Source organism: Pongo pygmaeus, chromosome 16 (assembly GCF_028885625.2).
Source record: "Pongo pygmaeus isolate AG05252 chromosome 16, NHGRI_mPonPyg2-v2.0_pri, whole genome shotgun sequence".
Lineage (NCBI taxonomy): Eukaryota > Metazoa > Chordata > Mammalia > Primates > Hominidae > Pongo > Pongo pygmaeus.
Window position 1 is genome coordinate 22,736,679 of NC_072389.2, and position 20,560 is coordinate 22,757,238.

The 20,560-nt window shown below is 40.3% G+C and overlaps 2 pseudogenes; one reads left to right on the top strand and one right to left on the bottom strand.

Annotated features, from left to right (window-relative positions):
• The window catches only part of LOC134738383 (ADAMTS-like protein 3), a 100,854-nt pseudogene that overhangs the window by 70,346 nt on the left and 9,948 nt on the right, over positions 1 to 20,560 (bottom strand).
• LOC134738400 (U6 spliceosomal RNA) lies at positions 12,091 to 12,176 on the top strand (annotated as a pseudogene).

The following is a 20,560-nucleotide window of genomic DNA, read 5'->3' on the forward strand; positions in this document are numbered from 1 at the left end:
AGCAGTCAAATTTAATCATTCAAGAACAAAACATTTTTTTTTTAAATCAACTGTTTGAAATCTCTGCAAATTGGAATCTAACTTGGGGGAAAAAATCTGACATTTCTGCCTTAAAAATCAGAGTATATGGAGCTGTGCTAGTCAGTAGGAATACTCAAAAACATTTTGTTTCTTTCAGCCCACAGAAGGTCTGCACTTCTCCATCCCCTTTGAAGTTAGGTATGGTCATTAACTAACTTTGGCCAATGAAATATGAGTCTAAGTGATTGATCTGTGTCACTTCTATAAGAAGATTTAAGGGTCTGTGTCTGAGTCTCATGTTCCCCTTGCACTATTGCAGTTATTATGTAAAAAATATGTCCAAATAAAGCCTACCTCAGCCTGAGTATCCAAGACGTTCTAAGAGCTGAGGCTCCTGTTGACCACTGTTGGACAAGTGGCATCAGCAAGAAGTAACCTTTAATTGTTTTAAGCTACTGAGCTTTGGGGGTTGTTGGTTACTGCAGGAAAACCTAGCCTACACTATACAGGACTATAATATAACCATTAATTGATAAAGCACGGTTATTAACAGGAAGACGATTTTTAAAATTGCAAGTTTCACATTAAAATCCAGTTTTCCCGCTTCTCTTGACAAAAACAAAAATGAAACAAAACTTCCGACATGTTTATACATAGTTGCTCCCTTCACAATGAGCATGTATCCCCCAGTTCACCACTATAGTCACCAGCCAATGTGACTACATCTGGGCAGTTTCTCTCTGGGGCAGTATGTAGACATTTGAGTTTTAATCCCTGTACTAAGCCATCTAAGCATGAATCATCTGTTGAACTGACTGTTCTTTACCGAATTATATCTCATTTTCAGTTACAAACTTCAGCTACACTTGTACCAATACAGAAAGTATCATCAATATGGCCCAATAATTAAGAAATTGGATTCTGGAATTAGGTTGTCTGGGTTCAAATTCCAGCTCTACCACTTCCTAGCTATGTGCGATAGACTGAATGTGTCTGCACCCAAAATTCATATGCAGAGACCTAACCCTCGAGTTGATGGTATTAGGAGGTGAAACATTTGGGGGGTGATTGGTCATGAGGGTGCAGCCCTCATGAATAGGATTAGTACCCTTATAAAGGATACCCTGGATACCTCCCTCATCCCTTCTGCCATGTGAGGACACAGCCTCTATGAACCAGGAGGCAGGAAGCAGACCCTCACCAGACACTGAATCTGCCAGCACTTTAATTTTGGACTTCCCAGCCTCTAGAAATGTAAAAAATAAATTTCTGTTGTTAATATGCCACCCAATCTATGGTAGCTAGTGATAGCTGCCCAAACTGACTAAGATACTATACTGTACAACTTGGGCAATTTACTTAGCCTCTTCAATTTCCAGTTTCTTTATCAACAAAATGGGGAATAAATACTGTACCTACTTGATAGGATTATGATGAGCTAACAGTAAAGGGCTTCCACAATGCCTGATACCTGGGCTAAGCACCCAGTGTTAGTTGCTATTATTTTTATTTTTATTCTAAATTCTAAGTGGTTTCTTCATCTGCACAGCTATCAGGGAATTCAATAAACATGAATGACAAATCAAACTTGGTCTGCAGAGCTGGTACCAACCAGGTCGTGCCTCTAATAAAAATCAGACCTCCAAAGCAGAAGCAAATTTAATTCAGTGAGCACCACTGTCTCAGGCTGTCTGCTGTACTCAGGTTAATGGAAAGTTGTTCCCAAGAGCATTGTGACATGTTCATTTAAATGAGAAAACTATACAGACATTTACAAGACTTACGTGTAATCTATGCCAAGTAGTCATTATGGCTCACATCAGTGATCCTGGGGCAAGCAGAAAGAATCACCAGGAAGCAGGAAGTAGGCCAGCACCAGACACTGAATCTGCCTAACTGATGCCCATGGCCACATGGCACAAGACAGGACATTTATGTGAACATTATCCTGTTGAAGGAAAGATACTGAATTCTACCAAGAAGTGTCTAAGTCACTTCTGAGGAAGAACATATAATTATTTGATTCAAATCACCTAGCCAAAAGAGCATCCAGCTTTCAGCAACCAGGGTATCACTCCTCATCACCCAAAGAACTGGCTTACTCATTAGAATCACAAAAACGTGATTAGAAGCACTCATTTAAAATGCACTAATTCATACTGAAACCACCTTTATCCTGCAAGCCCCTTTAAACCCTGGAAACTCCTGGAGCCAACTAAGCAACTGGACTTAGACCATTAATAAGAACAGGGGGTGGTGAGTAGTGAGCAGAAGGGTAAACGCGGGAAGGGGAGTTCATGTTGACTGCAGGCCTCTTGTGTGTCAGCTATTGTGCTGGGCACTTAGCATGTTGGTTTGTGGAAGAATGAATTGAAAACAGGACCTACAAGGAGGATAATACCTCCTTTTTACCTGATGAAAAAGCCAAGGTTCAAAGATGGTAAGGGACTTGCCAAGTGGTCTTCAGTTAATTAGTTGCAGAAATCAAATCTGAATGCAGTTCTTTCTAAATCTGAAGTCTACACAGTCCTGATCACACCTATCCATCACAGGAAGCCACCAAGCAGGTCCATGACCTTGACCCAAGGGCAAAGTGACCTTAGCTTCACACACCAACTGTGCCAACGGCAATGGTTTTCTACTCCCTCTAGTTGCATAAGGCACTGTTCTCTAACCATATTTTGTCATCTCTATTTTCCTCAGAGCATCTTCAAATTTCTCATTCCTCCTCAAAATCCTGCCCCCTCATTCTGATTAGATGCCTTTGCTTTATATTTCACTCAGTTGAGGCCATCAAACAATATTTCACCTTCCTGTCCATTCCCATACAAACTGTTCAGTGGCCCATATTTCCCCCTTCCTACCTTCCTCAAGGGAAAAGGTGTCCCTCCTCCTTGTCCACGAGCAATCTGTCTCCTTTGTTTCTGTTATCAACTCCTTTGAAGAGCCCAGGAACTTCACTGCATTCGTTGTATATTTCTACCTCTCAGTCAATACTCCACTCACCCACCTGCCTGGCAACATATATCCTTGCTCATTCATGGATTTACCATGAAGTTAATGAAGCTTAAGTTTCAGGGTCAACCACTCTCTCCTTTTCCCTCTGTCTTGCCCACCTGCTGCTCCCAGTCTGGACTCCCACAAATGCTTAAAGTTGCGGGGAATTGAAGTATTTGATGTGGGGAAGGGAAGCTGGGCTGCAACTGGGAAGGATTTCTATGTAAGAATCTGCCATGAATTAGCCAATGGTACACACCTGTGGTCCCAGCTACTCGAGAGGTTGAGATGGGAGAATCACTTGAGCCCAGGAGGACAAGGCTGCAATGAGCCGTGATAGCACCAGCCTCACAAGGCTGAACTCCAGCCTGGGTGAGAAAGACTTTGTTTCAAAAATTAATAAATAAAGAGGGCCCTTCTAATTATATATGCTTCAGGTACCCTAAAAGCTGCATCTGCTCCAGTGCTTTTCCAAGTATCTCTGATCTTGAAGACATTCTTCCTGGACCTGACATCCCCTCTGGCTGTAGTTGTAGCTTTCCCTCTATTCTTCTGATTTATGCTTTTTGAAAGGCGGGTTTATGCTCATCATCCCTACTCATTTCAGCCTATTCATTCCTTACCATGTGCAGTGGGTTGAATTGTGCACTCCCCCCAAAAAAAGACATGGCACCCAGAACCTGTGAATGTGACCATATGTGGAAAAATATCTTTGCAAATGTAATTAAGGATGTTGAGATGAAATCATATGAAGGTGTCCTTATGAAAGGAGGGGAAAACATAGAGATAGACAAGAGGAGGTAAGGTGCAGATGAAGGCAGAGATTAGAGTGATGCTTCCACAAGCAAGGAACACAAAAAATCATTGGCACAAAAATCTGTCCCCTTTGTTTCTGCCTATCAACTCTTTTGATTAGCCCAAACTTTACTTCATTAGTTGTATATTCCTACATCTAAATCAATACTCCACCCACCCACCCACTTGGCAACATATATTGTTGTTCATTCATGGACTTATCATAAAGTTAATGAAGCTTAAATTTTAGAGTCACCCACCCTCCTCCTTTCCCTCCATCCTGCCCACCTGCTGCTCCCAGTCTGGGCTCCTGCAAATGGGCTCTTTCTAGAGACAAGCCCAAATTCCAGCACCAGAAGCTGGAAGAGAGGCAAGGAATGGATTATCCCTCAGAGCCTCCAGCCAAGAACCAACCCTGCTGATACCCTGATTTTGAACTTCTGGCCTCTAGAAGTGTGTGAGAATAAACTACTGTTGTTTTAAGCCACCAAATTTGTGGTAATTTGTCACAGCTGCCACAGGAAACTAATGCATCCTGCATCCCCTGCCAGTGCCTAGTCCAACTCCAGCACTGAGGCTGCACCAGCTGTTGTCAGTGATCTTTAGTCAAAATGAAGTGGGTGGATTTCAGTTCTTCTTGACTTCTCTGAAGTATGTGCCACTGCTGACCTGCCTTCTTAAATGCTCACCCACCCTTATCTTCTGTTTTTCATGGTTTCTCTACTATATAGGAGGCTATTCTGTTCAGTCCCCATCAGGGGCACCTCTCCCTGTGCTTGTTCCTTCAATTATGGGCACCAGGACTCTGTACTTGAGAGCACAACCTGTCCTCCTTACTCAGTCCCCAAGGACATTAGATCATTAGATTTAACCATGTGACAGCCCCAGATCTATATTTCTAGTCTAGATTTCTCTCCTAAGCTCTAAATTCATACATCAACTCAGATATTCACAGGCACACTCAGCTCATCACCTTTGCCCCATGCCCCTGGTTCTCACCCAATATTTTGTCTTGACGAATGGTCTCACTGTCTATCTACTTAATCATGATATCAGAAATCTAGATATCATTCTCTCGCTCCCCACATCCAACTAAATATTCAGCCCTAAAAGATCTGTTTCCTCTCCACCCCAAATCAACAGAATATACATTCTTCTCAGCACCATATTGCACTTATTCCAAAATTGACCACATGGTTGGAAGTAAAGCAGTTCTCAGCAAATGGCAAAGAACAGAAATTATAACAAACTGTCTCTCAGATCATAGTGCAATCAAACTACAACTCAAGATTAAGAAACTCACTCAAAACCACTCAACTACATGGAAACTGAACAACCTGCTCCTGAATGACTACTGGGTACATAAAGAAATGAAGGCAGAAATAAAGATGTTCTTTGAAACCAATGAGAACAAAGATACAACACACCAGAATCTCTGGGACACATTTAAAACAGTGTGTAGAGGGAAATTTACAGCATTAAATGCCCACAAAAGAAAGCAGGAAAGATCTAAAACTGACACCCTAACATCACAATTAAAAGAACTAGAGAAGCAAGAGCAAACACATTCAAAAGCTAGCAGAAGGCAAGAAATAACTAAGATCAGAGTGGAACTGAAGGAGATAGAGACACAAAAAACCCTTCAAAAAAATCAATGAATCCAGGAGCTGGTTTTTTGAAAAGATCAACAAAATTGATAGACTGCTAGCAAGACTAATAAAGAAGAAAAGACAGAATAATCAAATAGGCGCAATAAAAAATGATAAACGGGATATCACCACTGATCCCACAGAAATACAAACTACCATCAGAGACTACTATAAATACCTCTACGCAAATAAACTAGAAAATCTAGAAGAAATGGATAAATTCCTGGACACATACATCCTCCCAAGACTAAACCAGGAACAAGGTGAATCCCTGAATAGACCAATAACGGGCTCTGAAATTGAGGCAATAATTAATAGCTTACCAACCAAAAAAAGTCCAGGACCAGATGGATTCACAGCCGAATTCTACCAGAGGTACAAGGAGGAGCTGGTACCATTCCTTCTGAAACTATTCCAATCAATAGAAAAAGAGGGAATCTTCCCTAACTCATTTTATGAGGCCAGCATCATCCTGATACCAAAGACTGGCAGAGACACAACAACAACAAAAAAAGAATTTTAGACCAATATCCCTGTTGAACATCGACGCAAAAATCCTCAGTAAAATACTGGCAAACTGAATCCAGCAGCACATCAAAAAGCTTATCCACCATGATCAAGTGGGCTTCATCCCTGGGATGCAAGGCTGGTTCAATATACACAAATCAATAAATGTAATCCAGCATATAAACAGAACCAAAGAGAAAAAGCACATGATTATCTCAATAGATGCAGAAAAGGCCTTTGACAAAATTCAACAGCCCTTCATGCTAAAAAACTCTCAATAAATTAGGTATTGATGGAACGTATCTCAAAATAATAAGAGCTATTTATGAAAAACCCACAGCCAATATCATACTGAATGGGCAAAAACTGGAAGCATTCCCTTTGAAAACTGGCACAAGACAGGGATGCCCTCTCTCACCACTCCTATTCAACATAGTGTTGGAAGTTCTGGCCAGGGCAATCATGCAGGAGAAAGAAATAAAGGGTATTGAAACAGGAAAAGAGGAAGTCAAATCGTCCCTGTTTGCAGATGACATGATTGCATATTTAGAAAACCCCATCGTCTCAGCCCAAAATCTCCTTAAGCTGATAAGCAACTTCAGCAAAGTCTCAGGATACAAAATCAATGTGCAAAAATCACAAGCATTCTTACACACCAATAACAGACTGAGAGCCAAATCATGAGTGAACTCCCATTCACAATTGCTTCAAAGAGAATAAAATACCTAGGAATCCAACTTCCCAGGGATGTGAAGGACCTCTTCAAGGAGAACTACAAACCACTGCTCAATGAAATAAAAGAGGACACAAACAAATGGAAGAACATTCCATGCTCATGGATAGGAAGAATCAATATTGTGAAAATGGCTGTACTGCCCAAGGCAATTTATAGATTCAATGCCATCCCCATCAAGCTACCTATGACTTTCTTCACAGAACTGGAAAAAACTACTTTAAAGTTCATATGGAACCAAAAAAGAGCCCGCATTGCCAAGGCAATCCTAAGCCAAAAGAACAAAGCTGGAGGCATCACACTACCTGACTTCAAACTATACTACAAGGCTACAGTAATCAAAACACCATGGTACTGGTACCAAAACAGAGATATAGACCAATGGAACAGAACAGAGCCCTCAGAAATAATACCACACATCTACAACCATCTGATCTTTGAAAAACCTGACAAAAACAAGAAATGGGGAAAGGATTCCCTATTTAAGAAATGGTGCTGGGAAAACTGGCTAGCCATATGTAGAAAGCTGAAACTGGATTCCTGCCTTACACCTTATACAAAAATTAATTCAAGATGGATTAAAGACTTAAACGTTAGACCTAAAACCATAAAAACCCTAGAAGAAAACCTAGGCAGTACCATTCAGGACCTAGGCATGGGCAAGGACTTCATGTCTAAAACACCAAAAGCAATGGCAACAAAAGCCAAAATTGACAAATGGGATCTAATTAAACTGAAGAGCTTCTGCACAGCAAAATAAACTACCATCAGAGTGAACAGGCAACCTACAGAATGGGAGAAAATTTTTGCAATCTACTCATCTGACAAAGGGCTAATACCCAGAATCTACAAAGAACTCAAACAAATTTACAAGAAAAAAACAAACAACCCAATCAAAAAGTCGGCAAAGGATATGAACAGACACTTCTCAAAAGAAGACATTTATGTAGCCAACAGACACATGAAAAAATGCTCATCATCACTGGCCATCAGAGAAATGCAAATCAAAACCACAATGAGATACCATCTCACACCAGTTAGAATGGTGATCAGTAAAAAGTCAGGAAACAGCAGGTGCTGGAGGGGATGTGGAGAAACAGGAACACTTTTACACTGTTGGTGGGACTGTAAACTGGTTTAACCATTGTGGAAGACAGAGTAGCGATTCCTCAAGGATCTAGAACTAGAAATACCATTTGACCCAGCCATCCTATTACTGGGTATATACCCAAAGGATTATAAATCATGCTGCTATAACGACACATGCACACGTATGTTTATTGCGGCACTATTCACAATAGCAAAGACTTGGAACCAACCCAAATGCCCATCAATGATAGACTGGATTAAGAAAATGTGGCACATATACAGCAAGGAATACTATGCAGCCATAAAAAAGATGAGTTCATGTCCTTTGTATGGACATTCCTTTGCAATACAGTCTACGTGCTACATGAAGCTGGTACATGCTACATGAAGCTGGAAACCATCATTCTCAGCAAACTATCGCAAGGACAAAAAACCAAACACTGCATGTTCTCACTCATAGGTGGGAATTGAACAATGAGAACACTTGGACACAGGAAGGGGAACATCACACACTGGGGCTGATTGTGGGGTGGGGGAAGCGGGGAGGGATAGCATTGGGAGATATACCTAATGTAAATGACGAGTTAATGGGTGTAGCATGCCAACATGGTGCATGTATACATATGTAACAAACCTGCACATTGTGCACATGTACCCTAGAACTTAAAGTATAATTTTTTAAAAAGTACTATTAAAAAAGAAATAAAAAATTGTACCTATGTTATAAAGCATGGTTTGATTAAAAAAGAAAAAAAAGATCTGTTTCTAGGGCCAGGCTCAGTGGCTCATGCCTATAACCCCAGTGTTGTGGGGGGCCAAGGTAGGAAGGTTGCTTGAAGCCAGGAGTTGGAGATCAGCCTGGGCAACATAGTGAGACCTGATCTCTACAAAAAATGTAAACAATAAAAATTATCCTAGCACGGTGAAACATTCCTGTAGTCCCAGCTACTTGGGGGTGGAGTGCAGACTAAGTTGGGAGGATTACTTGAGCCCAGGAGCTCAAGGCTATAGTGAGCTGTAACCACACCATTACACTCCAGCCTGGACAACAGAGCAAGACCCTGTCTCAAAAAAAAATGCACCCTTAATCTTTAGAATTTGTCTCCATTTAATTCATCCTACCTCTTGCCTTATTTTAAGCTCTTGTTATCCCATACTTGACCTTCTACTGTTTGGCTACATCCTGTCCTCTGCAAATAATCTACCACTTTGCCACTGAAATGACCTTTCTAAAGACAAGCCCAAATTCTTTATGAAATTATGAAACAGCTCCTCTTTCAACTTTCAGAATAAGTTAATGATTGGTTTCTCACCTCCACTGGCAGCCTCATCTCCTAGCACTATTCCATGGGTATTCTCACCTCAACTCTACAGAATGCACTCCTGGACCCTTAAACACATCTGCACCTGCTGTTACATTCCTGTCCCTTCTGCTTGTCATTCTCTTCCTCACCTTGGTTTATCTAACTTTTACTCAACTTTTCAAAACCTCAGTATCCAAACATCACCTTATCCAGAGTGCGCTCCTTGAGGCCAGACTAAATTTCTTTTATTTATTTATATCTTTATTTTTTAGAAACAGGGTCTCGCTCTATCATAGGCTGGAGTACAGTGGTACAGTCATAGCTCAGTGCAGCCTCGAGCACCTGGACTCAGGCGAGTCTCTTGCCTCAGGTTCCTGAGTAGCAAGCAGCCAGGACCATAGGCTTGCGCCAACACACCCAGCTAATTTTTAAAAAGTTCTTGTAGAAACGAGGTTTTCCCATGTTGCCCAGGCTGGTCTTGAACTCCTAGGCTTAAGGAATCCTCCTGTCTTGGCCTCCCAAAGTGTTGTGATTATAGGCAGAAGCCAATGCACCCAACCTAAATTGCTTTTAATAACAATTCATTTTAATTATAAAAGCAATGCATGATCATTGTCAAGAACTTGGAAAACAAAAGCATAATCCCACTGAGAAGGATTACTATTATCATTTGGTCAAAGAGCCCAAAACTTAACTGATGGCAATAAAGGGGAAAAATAGACGGTTTATAAAATGGAACAATTACATGGTAAGCTTTGACCTTTTGTCAAAAGTCTACTTTTGGTTACCAAAAGTAGAAAGCAACCATAGTGTCCTTCAGTAGGTGAATGGATAAATAAACTGTGGTACATCCAGACAATGGAATATTATTCAGTGTTAAAAGGAAATGAGCTATTGTGCTCGCTTCCGCAGCACATATACTAAAATTGGAATGAAGAAAGTCATTGGTAGCTTGATGGGGATGGCATTGAATCTGTAAATTACCTTGGGAAGGATGGCCATTTTCATGATATTGATTCTTCCTACCCATGAGCATGGAATGTTCTTCCATTTGTTTGTATCCTCTTTTATTTCCTTGAGCAGTGGTTTGTAGTTCTCCTTGAAGAGGTCTTTCACATCCCTTGTAAGTTGGATTCCTAGGTATTTTATTCTCTTTGACTTTCTTCACAGAATTGGAAAAAACTACTTTAAAGTTCATATGGAACCAAAAAAGAGCCCGCATCACCAAGTCAATCCTAAGCCAAAAGAACAAAGCTGGAGGCATCACACTACCTGACTTCAAACTATACTACAAGGCTACAGTAACCAAAACAGCATGGTACTGGTACCAAAACAGAGATATAGATCAATGGAACAGAACAGAGCCGTCAGAAATAATGCCACATATCTACAAGTATTTGATCTTTGACAAACCTGACAAAAACAAGAAATGGGGAAAGGATTCCCTATTTAATAAATGGTGCTGGGAAAACTGGCTAGCCATATGTAGAAAGCTGAAACTGGATCCCTTCCTTACACCTTATACAAAAATCAATTCAAGATGGATTAAAGACTTAAATGTTAGACCTAAAACCATAAAAACCCTAGAAGAAAACCTAGGCATTACCATTCAGGACATAGGCATGGGCAAGGACTTCATGTCTAAAACACCAAAAGCAATGGCAACAAAAGCCAAAATTGACAAATGGGATCTAATTAAACTAAAGAGCTTCTGCACAGCAAAAGAAACTACCATCAGAGTGAACAGGCAACCTACAAAATGGGAGAAAATTTTCGCAACCTACTCATCTGACAAAGGGCTAATATCCAGAATCTACAATGAACTCCAACAAATTTACAAGAAAAAAACAAACAACCCCATCAAAAAGTGGGCAAAGGATATGAACAGACACTTCTCAAAAGAAGACATTTATGCAGCCAAAAATCACATGAAAAAATGCTCACCATCACTGGCCATCAGAGAAATGCAAATCAAAACCACAATGAGATACCATCTCACACCAGTTAGAATGGCAATCATTAAAAAGTCAGGAAACAACAGGTGCTGGAGAGGATGTGGAGAAATAGGAACACTTTTACACTGTTGGTGGGACTGTAAACTAATTCAACCCTTGTGGAAGTCAGTGTGGCGATTCCTCAGGGATCTAGAACTAGAAATTCCATTCGACCCAGCCATCCCATTACTGGGTATATACCCAAAGGACTATGAATCATGCTGCTATAAAGACACATGCACACGTATGTTTATTGCGGCATTATTCACAATAGCAAAGACTTGGAACCAACCCAAATGTCCAACAATGATAGACTGGATTAAGAAAATGTGGCACATATACACCATGGAATACTATGCAGCCATAAAAAATGATGAGTTCACGTCCTTTGTAGGGACATGGATGAAATTGGAAATCATCATTCTCAGTAAACTATCGCAAGAACAAAAAACCAAACACCGCATATTCTCACTCATAGGTGGGAATTGAACAATGAGAACACATGGACACAGGAAGGGGAACATCACACTCTGGGGACTGTTGTGGGGTGGGGGGAGGGGGGAGGGATAGCACTGGGAGATATACCTAATGCTAGATGACGAGTTGGTGGGTGCAGCGCACCAGCATGGCACATGTATACATATGTAATTTACCTGCACATTGCGCACATGTACCATAAAACCTAAAGTTTAATAATAATAAATAATAATAAAAGAAAAAAAAAAAAAAAGAAAAAAAAAAAAAAAAAAAAGAAAAAGAAAAAGAAAAAAATGCAGTGACTTTTTGGCTCTTATTATGCTAGAAATAAGCCCTATACATCAGTATTAGAACTTTTTGTGATAAGCCATTGTATTTTTATTTCTGATTTATATTTTGCCTAAAGTAAAAAAAAATGTTAAATAGCAATTTAAATGGAAATCAATACAAATGGATTTAAAAAGTAAAGTTGCATTAGCATCCCAGGAAAAAAAAAAAAAAAAAAAATAAAAAAATAAAAAAAAAAAAAATAAAATTGGAATGATAGAGATGATTAGCATGGCCCCTGTGCCAGGATGACATGCAAATTTGTGAAACATTCCATTAATTTAATTTTTTTATCTTAAATTTTTTAAATTAAAAAAAAGGAAATGAGCTACCAAGCCATGAAAAGACACTGAGGAAACTTAAATGTATAATATATTACTACATGAAAGAAGCCAATCCGAAAAGGCTATATAGTATATGATTCCAACTCTATGACATTCCGGAAAAGGCAAAACTATGGAGACAGTAAAAAGATCCATGGTTGCCAGGGGTTAGTGAGGAGAGAGGGATGAAAGAGCAAAGCATAGAGGATTTTTAGGTCAGTGAAACTGCTCTGCATTATACTATAGGAGTGGATACATGTCATTATACATTTGTCCAAACTCATAGAATTTACAACACCAAGAGTGAGCCCTAATGTAAACTATGAACTTTGGGTGATTATAATGTGTCAACGTAGGTTCATCGACTGTAATAACTGTATCACTTTAGTGGGGAATGTTGATAGTAGGGGAGGTTGTGCATTTAAGGAAGCGGGGGGGCCTATGGGAAAATTCCACCTTCCACTAAATTTTGCTGTGAATCTAAAATTGCTCTAAAAAATGAAGTCAGGCCAGGTATGGTGGCTCATGCCTGTAATGCCAGTATTTTGGGAGGCTCAAGGCCAGCCTGAGCAACATAGCGAGACCCCCTTCTCTACAAAAATAAAAAAAAACTGGCTGAGCATGATGGCACATGTCTGCAGTCCCAGCTACATGGGAGGCTGAGGCAGGAGGATCGCTTGAGCCCAGGAGGATGAGTCTGCAATGAGGCATGATCATGTTGCTGTATCCCAGCCTGAGTGACAGATGAGACCCTGTCTCTTTAAAAAAAAAAAAAGAAGAAAGAAATTAGTCTGTTTTAAAAGGGCAGGGAGATGGACAGTGTAGGAAGAGCCTAAAGGAGACAAACAAGAATCCTCAATTTCATCATTAACGCAAGGACAAGCCATTGAAGGGCTTTGGGGAATGCAAGAATGACAGTCTCTGAATTACCTTTTAACATAATCACTTTGGCTGCTGCTTGAAGAACAGACTGGAGGGAATCATGGTGGGAGCTGGGAGAACAGAACAGAAAGATGTTAATGCAGTTTAGATTAGCTATTAAGGACTTAGGCTACAAGAAAGGCAGTAAAGATGGAAAGACGTGCTAAATTAAAAGTAATCTTTGGAGGGAAAATTGACAGGATGTAGCAATGGATCAAATGTGTGGGTTGAAAGAAAAGCAAGAATGATGTCAAAGTTTTGGGATAAGCAACTAGAAGCCATTTTCTAGATAAAGGGATGAACAAAGTTGAAGCTAGTTTGAAAAGCAGGATGAAGGTTCACCTTTGAGCACTTTAAGTCTGAAGCTCCTGGTAGTGCCTCACACTTAGTAGGTGGTCAGGTTGCTCGTCTGCTGTTGTTACTACTGTTTTTGTTATGAGCAGAATAGGGTAGGCGAAATACTAGACACATTCATTATTTTTTAAAAATATTTTTCAGAAGTCAAAAGAATAGATGCAGAATCCTATAATTTCCCTGCCATCCCTGTCTCACAACCTGTCACAGTGTCTTTTTAATTTTTTTTTTTCTTTTTGAGACAGTCTCGCTCTGTCACCCAGGCTGGAGTACAGTGGCATGATCTTGGCTCACTACAACCTCCACCTCCTGCGTTCAAGTGATTCTCCTGCCTCAGCCTCCCTAGTAGTTGGAATTACAGGCACACACCATCATACCCAGCTAATTTTTGTATTTTTAGTGGAGATGGGGTTTCACCATGTTGCCAGGCTGGTCTTGATCTCCTGACCTCAAGTGATCCACCCACCTCGGCCTCCCGAAGTGCTGGGATTACAGGGTGAGCCACCATACCCGGCCTAAAGTGTCTTGAATCCTTACACTCATTAAAAGCCACTGGGGTTTATGTCTCAGTCACACTCGTCACAACTCTGCAGAGACCACTCTGAAAAATCTGTTGGAATGCATTCATGTTAGTTTTCAGTAAATAAATCATTGTGCCCAAAGATCCAAAACAATGAATTAATTTGAATAAGAAAGCTTAATTTAATAAGAGACTCTCCAGTATTACTCTTCCAAAACAGTGGTTCTCAAAGTGTATTTCCCAGACCCACAGATTCAGGGTCTCCAGGGAACTTGTTAGAAATGCAAATCTTTGGGCCCCATCCCTTACCTACTGAATCAGAAACTCCGGGAGATGAGCCCAACACTCTGTTATCACAAGCCCTCCAGGTGACTCTGATGCTTGTTCAAGTTAGAGAATCACTAATCTATGGCCGGGCACGGTGGCTCATGCCTGTAATCCCAGCACTTTGAGACGCTGAGGCAGGTGAATCACCTGAGGTCAGGAGTTTGAGATCAGCCTGACCAACACGATGAAACCTCATCTGTACTAAAAATACAAAATTGGAATAGAAATACAATTTGTATTTGTATTTGGTGTACAAAAATACAAAAGTGGGATTATAGGTGTAAACCACCCTACCTGGCCAATAGCAATATTTTCATCTGCATGAACAAAAGTACAGAAGAAAATGGTTCAGTTTATTGACAGCAGGTGTGGCACATCCACGAAGCAGGGGCTTGGGAGGCAAGTGTGCTTACCTGACAGATGCCACTGATACACATGTCCAAGGAGTCCGTGTTGCAACGAGTTCCATCCAGTACCTTAGGTGCCAGCTCCACCACCAAATTTTGTCCTCATGCATGACACTTGAGTGCACACGGAGCAGCAGGATCATTATATCGTGGAAGCCATTCATAGTAACGCCCCGATACTGGACATCATTGTAGGCTGAGCACTGCCGGGCTCTGAAAGCTTCTGCATCTGGAGGGCAGTCCTGGGGGCAGGGGGAAAAGGCCACAGGCACATCACCCAGTGAGAGAGGCCAACAGAAGATGAAATCAGTTCACCAGAATCTCATGAGACCACACTCCACTTGCCTCTCTCTGGGAGTCACCTAATTCCCCCTTTTTTTTTTTGATTCAAAGTTGAATGTATGCTATGAAATTCTACAGAGATCGTGGCAATAATTATTTATACAGGAGATTATCTCATTATTCTGATCACTCATCCACCCAGCTATTTTTTCCAGATAATTAGAGATTACAAGACTTAGATGCCAAACTTTGCCCTATTTTAACCATCTTGAATATAAATTTTCAAATGCATTATCTAATCTCCTTCCTTTTAAAACAAGGGAAACCAAATGCTTTTAATTTTTCCAGGTGATTCAAGGATTCAAATTCTTCATCAAAATTCAATTGTTATCCATGCCTTCAGGAGCCATTTCAATGTAAAGGATTATTAGCCCCAAACTGCTGTGCTCTGTGAGCACTTGCTGTTGTTTCTTTGTCACTGATTTTTTTTTTTTTTTTTTTTGAGAAGGAGTGTCGCTCTGTCGCCAGGCTGGAGTGCAGTGGCTCGGCTCACTGCAACCTCTGCCTCCCGGGTTCAAGCGATTCTCCTGCCTCAGTACCCCCTGCACATCACCACACCCAGCTCATTTTTGTACTTTTAGTAGAGACGGGGTTTCACCACGTTGGCCAGGATGTTCTGGATCTCCTGACCTCAAGATCCACCTGTGTCGGCCTCCCAAAGTGCTGGGATTAAAGGCATGAGCCACAGTGCCCAGCCTGTTGTGGTTGTTTTTAATTCATCTGTCTTTCCTCCCCTGTCAGGCTCCCTCCCATATCTTCACTGGTACCAAGTACCTGCCTTCAACTGGCTGTAGGATGGATGACAGAAAACATAGCTTGTTCAAATTCTGTCTACAACAAAAGCAAATAAATTCAAAGTAAATGCCTTCAGTTGCTCTCATAATAAAACATTTTTGTACAAATATTGATGACTCATTGGTCTTTCTACTAAATTACTGATTCTGCCCACCAGATATTTCCAAAGCAAGATACTAGTTGAGAAAAGTGTTACTTTACTCATCAAAAATCTACTTTTGATATGCAAACTTCATAATTAAAGAAAACAGATACGAAAAAGCAATATAGCCCCCAGGCGCCGTGGCTCACATCTGTAATCCCAGCACTTTGGGTGGCTGAGGCGGGCGGATCACCTGAGGTCAGGAGTTCCAGACCAGCCTGGCCAAAATGGTGAAATCCCGTCTCTATGAAAAATACAAGAATTAGCTGGGTGTGGTGGCGTATGCCTGTAGTCCCAGCTATTCATGAGGCTGAGGCAGGAGAATTGCTTGAACCCAGGAGGTGGAGGCTGCAGTGAGCCAAGATTGTGCCACTGCACTCCAGCCTGAGTGACAGAGCGAGACTCTATCGCAAAAAAAAAAAAACAAAAACAAAAACAAAACAAAAAAAAACACCATAAAGTATTCTTTTTTGTATTATGAAAGTAATAAATATTCATTCTAAAAACTTTGGAAAATAGTTTCTACTCAACAAAAGAATAAATAACATAGATCTTTTGTATCTAAATATTCACACAAATCTTGATTATTTACCAAGGACTTCCTTCTGGAAATAAAATTTCTGAGTCCAAGGTTATGCACATTTTATAGACTATTCAAAATATTGCAAAATTGCCCTCCATTATAATTTTCTAGTTTTTTTTCCAATCCAAAGTATAAAATATAACTTCATTGTTTTCATTTGCATTTTCTTTTTGAAATAGAGTCTTGCTTTGTCACCTAGGCTGGACCTCCCAGGTTCAAGTGATTCTCCTGTCTCAGCCTCTCGAGTAGCTGGGATTATAGGTGCCTGCCACCATGCCCGGCTAATTTCTTTTGTATTTTTCATAGAGATGGGGTTTCACCATGTTGGCCAGGCTGGTCTCAAACTTCTGACCTCAAGTGATTCACCCACCTCAGCCTCCCAAAGTGTTGGGATTACAGGTGTGAGCCACCGTGCCCAGCTTGCATTTTTCTTTTTATTGTTTAATATATTTTCATGTATGTTTGCTTTTTGTATTAATTCTTCAAAAATTTGTTTTATAGCCTTTATCCATTGGCATTTTTGTCTTTTTATTATTTTCAGCAGATGAAACTATTAAACTTCATAGTGAAATTATCAACTCTTTGTCATTTCTGTTGGAAATATTTTCCCCATTTCATTTTTTTTTTGGTACTTTGTAAAGTCAAAAAGTTTTACATTTTCATGTAGTCAGCTCTATTAATATTTCCCCTTAAGGTTTCTTTCTTTATTAATGGGCTTAGAAATGCTTTCCCACTCTGCTCTGAGAACAGATAAATACTTAAATGTATTTTCCTAGTTCCTTTCTAGATTAGCAGTCATATTTAACTATTTGTTATATTTGGAATTTATTTAGATGAATGGTTTAAGTCAGAAATCTAGCTTTATTTTTTTCCACAAATAGATATTTATAAATTATCAGCCAGGATTTTTAAATACAATTTTCCTCTTTTTGCTACTTGATGTTTGTCTTTTATTGTTTACACTTTTGGCCTTTATAAACTTCCTTCAATCCCTTTTGGAAGTAGATAGGGAATACATAGAATTAATTAATTAATTAACTAACATTCTTCTGAGATTAGTTGTATTACTTTGCTGTGAAACATTCCAAAATCCTATATTGCATCCACATTTTTGTTGTCTTAGCAAAATTAAACCAGGTTACACTCATAGAAGCAAGTCAAACTGAAGAAGACTAAAACTGGATGACTTTTTCTTTAGTCAGGGTCTTACTCTGTCACCTAGGATGGAGCACAGTGGCATGATCACAGCTCACTGCAGCCTCGACCTCCAGAGCTCAGGTGATCCTCCCACCTCAGCCTCCCAGGTAGCTGGGACTACAGTCACGCGCCACTACACCCAGCTAATTTTTTGTAGAGACAGTTTTGCCATGTTGCCCATGCTGGTCTCAAACTCCTGGGCTCAGGCAATCTGCCTGCCTTGGCCTCCCAAAGTACTGGGATTACAGGCATGAACCACCGTGCCAGGCCCGATGACTTTTCTCTGTTGAAATGAGGACTGTATCCTCCATCTGGCCATAGGAAGGATCATCAGTTATAAAATTACATCACCTCGTCTTCCTCCAGCCACGGCTAGTTTTCTCTATATCTCACTCTTTGAAACCAACCAAAGGAAAGTGTCTAAGAGAGCAGGATGCAAGCAACTTCTTTGCATTAGGCTCAATGGCAAGCATTCTCTAGGGACTGAATGTGCCGGCTAGCTAACTCTCAACTCCCTTAAATTCCATAAACCAATGAAGTTTCACAAAATTAACAAGAGTTAATTAGCGGAAGACACCTTAGGATGTCAGCCTCAGGGTGGCCAGATTTGTACATGTGACCAGCCCCCTTGGCCCCAGCTGACTATCCAGAGGCAAACATCTGGTCCACACCAGGTCAATCTTTCCCAGAAATTTGGAATTGCAACAAAAGAGCTGGAGCTAAGAGAGCTAAGAACTCATATCAATCTGGGGTTGGACTGGCCATTTCTTTTATAAGATTCATGTTGAAGCAAAGCAAGCCAGTTCCCACAGCACAGAAGAATGAATTCGGTAAGAAAGCAGGAAGAAAGACAGTAAACTATGCATTTAAATAGGAATAAGTAACCTGTGTTCCTCATTTTCTGATTTCTGGCTCCAGGCCCTTAAGGTCTGCTTATGCTTAAATTCCCTTAAAACCCACATATCCATCCAGTGAATCCCCTTTGTCCTGAGCTAATCTAAGTGGACTTCTGTTCTTAGCACATGATGCTATCTGATTAAGGCAGCCTGATATCCGGATCATGCTTTTTAGTTTCCCAGGGATAATCACTGACATTCTCTTTTTACCACCACCCTTTGAACTAGGTAGGTCAGGATTATTACCCTCACTCTACAAATGGAGAAAACTGTGACCTAGAAAGTTTTTAGCCACTAGTCCAAAGACACACACTAGGATATGACAAAGCCAAGACTGATTCTCAAAGTAAAAAGCACTCTATTACAGAATACTGCTTTCTAGTAAATGTGGGAGACACTGACTGCTTATATTAAATGCTTTCATTCACTTCACATTCTTCCAGTGTCAACACTAAGCTTGCCTAATCTGGCTCAGCTAGGTCCCACATCCCAGCTCAAGACAAGCTAGGGATTCTTGTGTCTTAAACAGTCTATTTGACATTTAGGGAGCAAAATGCCAAACATTCTTCTGCTTCCTTTCCCTGAGAAGCATTTTTTTCATATCAGTTAAGTTGAAAACAACACTTATTTATGAAATATACTTGATGGGCTTTGCCCTAGGTCACATGCTAGAGAGAACACACACAAAAAAATATAATCCACCACTGTCATTCAATGAGCTTGTTATCTTATTGGAGATGTAGCTTCTATACACATGAAACACACTGAACAAGTGTTATCACTGGTATTTGTAGACTTAAAGTAGGAATGCAATGAAGGACATAGAATTGTTATCCAAGAGTTAAATTGTACAATTGATTAGATGAAGTTAATAAGAATAGATTCCATATCAGCAAGACTTGACTCTAACCTGATAGAAGTAATAAAAAGGAAGTGTCAGTCAGTGCAGGTAGCCAGTCTGGGAAGCTCAGAAAAGAAGAAAGAGGAGAAGAAGGATAGGAGGAAGAGAGAAGAGGAGGATGGAGAGGAGGAGAAGGGAAGAGAAAGGAAGAGGAGGTGGCTGCCACAGCCAACAAATGACAAAAGGCACCCATTTCCCAAACCATCTTGAAAACAAGGTCTCCTTCCCCTCCTAAAACCATGGGGATTTGTAAAACCTGGGGGCAACTTCTGTATAGAAGCCAGGAATGAAAGATTATCTAATAAACTGAGTATTTTTATGCAGGACAGACAGGCCATTACCTGAGATTATTTATATAGTAGAACTGGACCAAGCTTTCATGTGGATCAGACATTTAGGCAATCCCCCTCCCAATCCCCTCTCCCAATAACCAGCAAGTAGGGACTCAGGAGAAATAATATTGTTGCTACAAGCAAATTTTAAAATTTTATTTTAACTTCATATCCAAGTTGTACTATGAGCTAAATTTTGTGATTCTTTTATATAACAAATGACAACATTTCTAGCATAAAAATAAATTGTTGGTGGCCACTATAAGCTAGAGTTGGCAAATAAGGAATTGTGGAAAGGTGAAATCTCAGATGGATTTAAAGGATGGTGTGATGTAAACAGGACAAGATTCGGGAAACGACATAACAAAAGAGAAACAGCAGAAATAAATTCGTTATCTATAAGGAGCAGTGTGCAGCCTTGTCCAGAAAGGGTGAAAGTTGGGAGTTTAAATAAGAGATAAATCTTACCTGAAGATAAGAAGGTCCTTGAATGCACGTGAGGAGATTTAAAAGCAATAAGGATCCACGGAGGGGACTAAAATATAAAAGATGGCATTTTAGGAACAGTAGAATCGCAAGATGGCCTGAAGCTCTGGAGACAGACATGAGAGGGGGTGACTCTTGCCC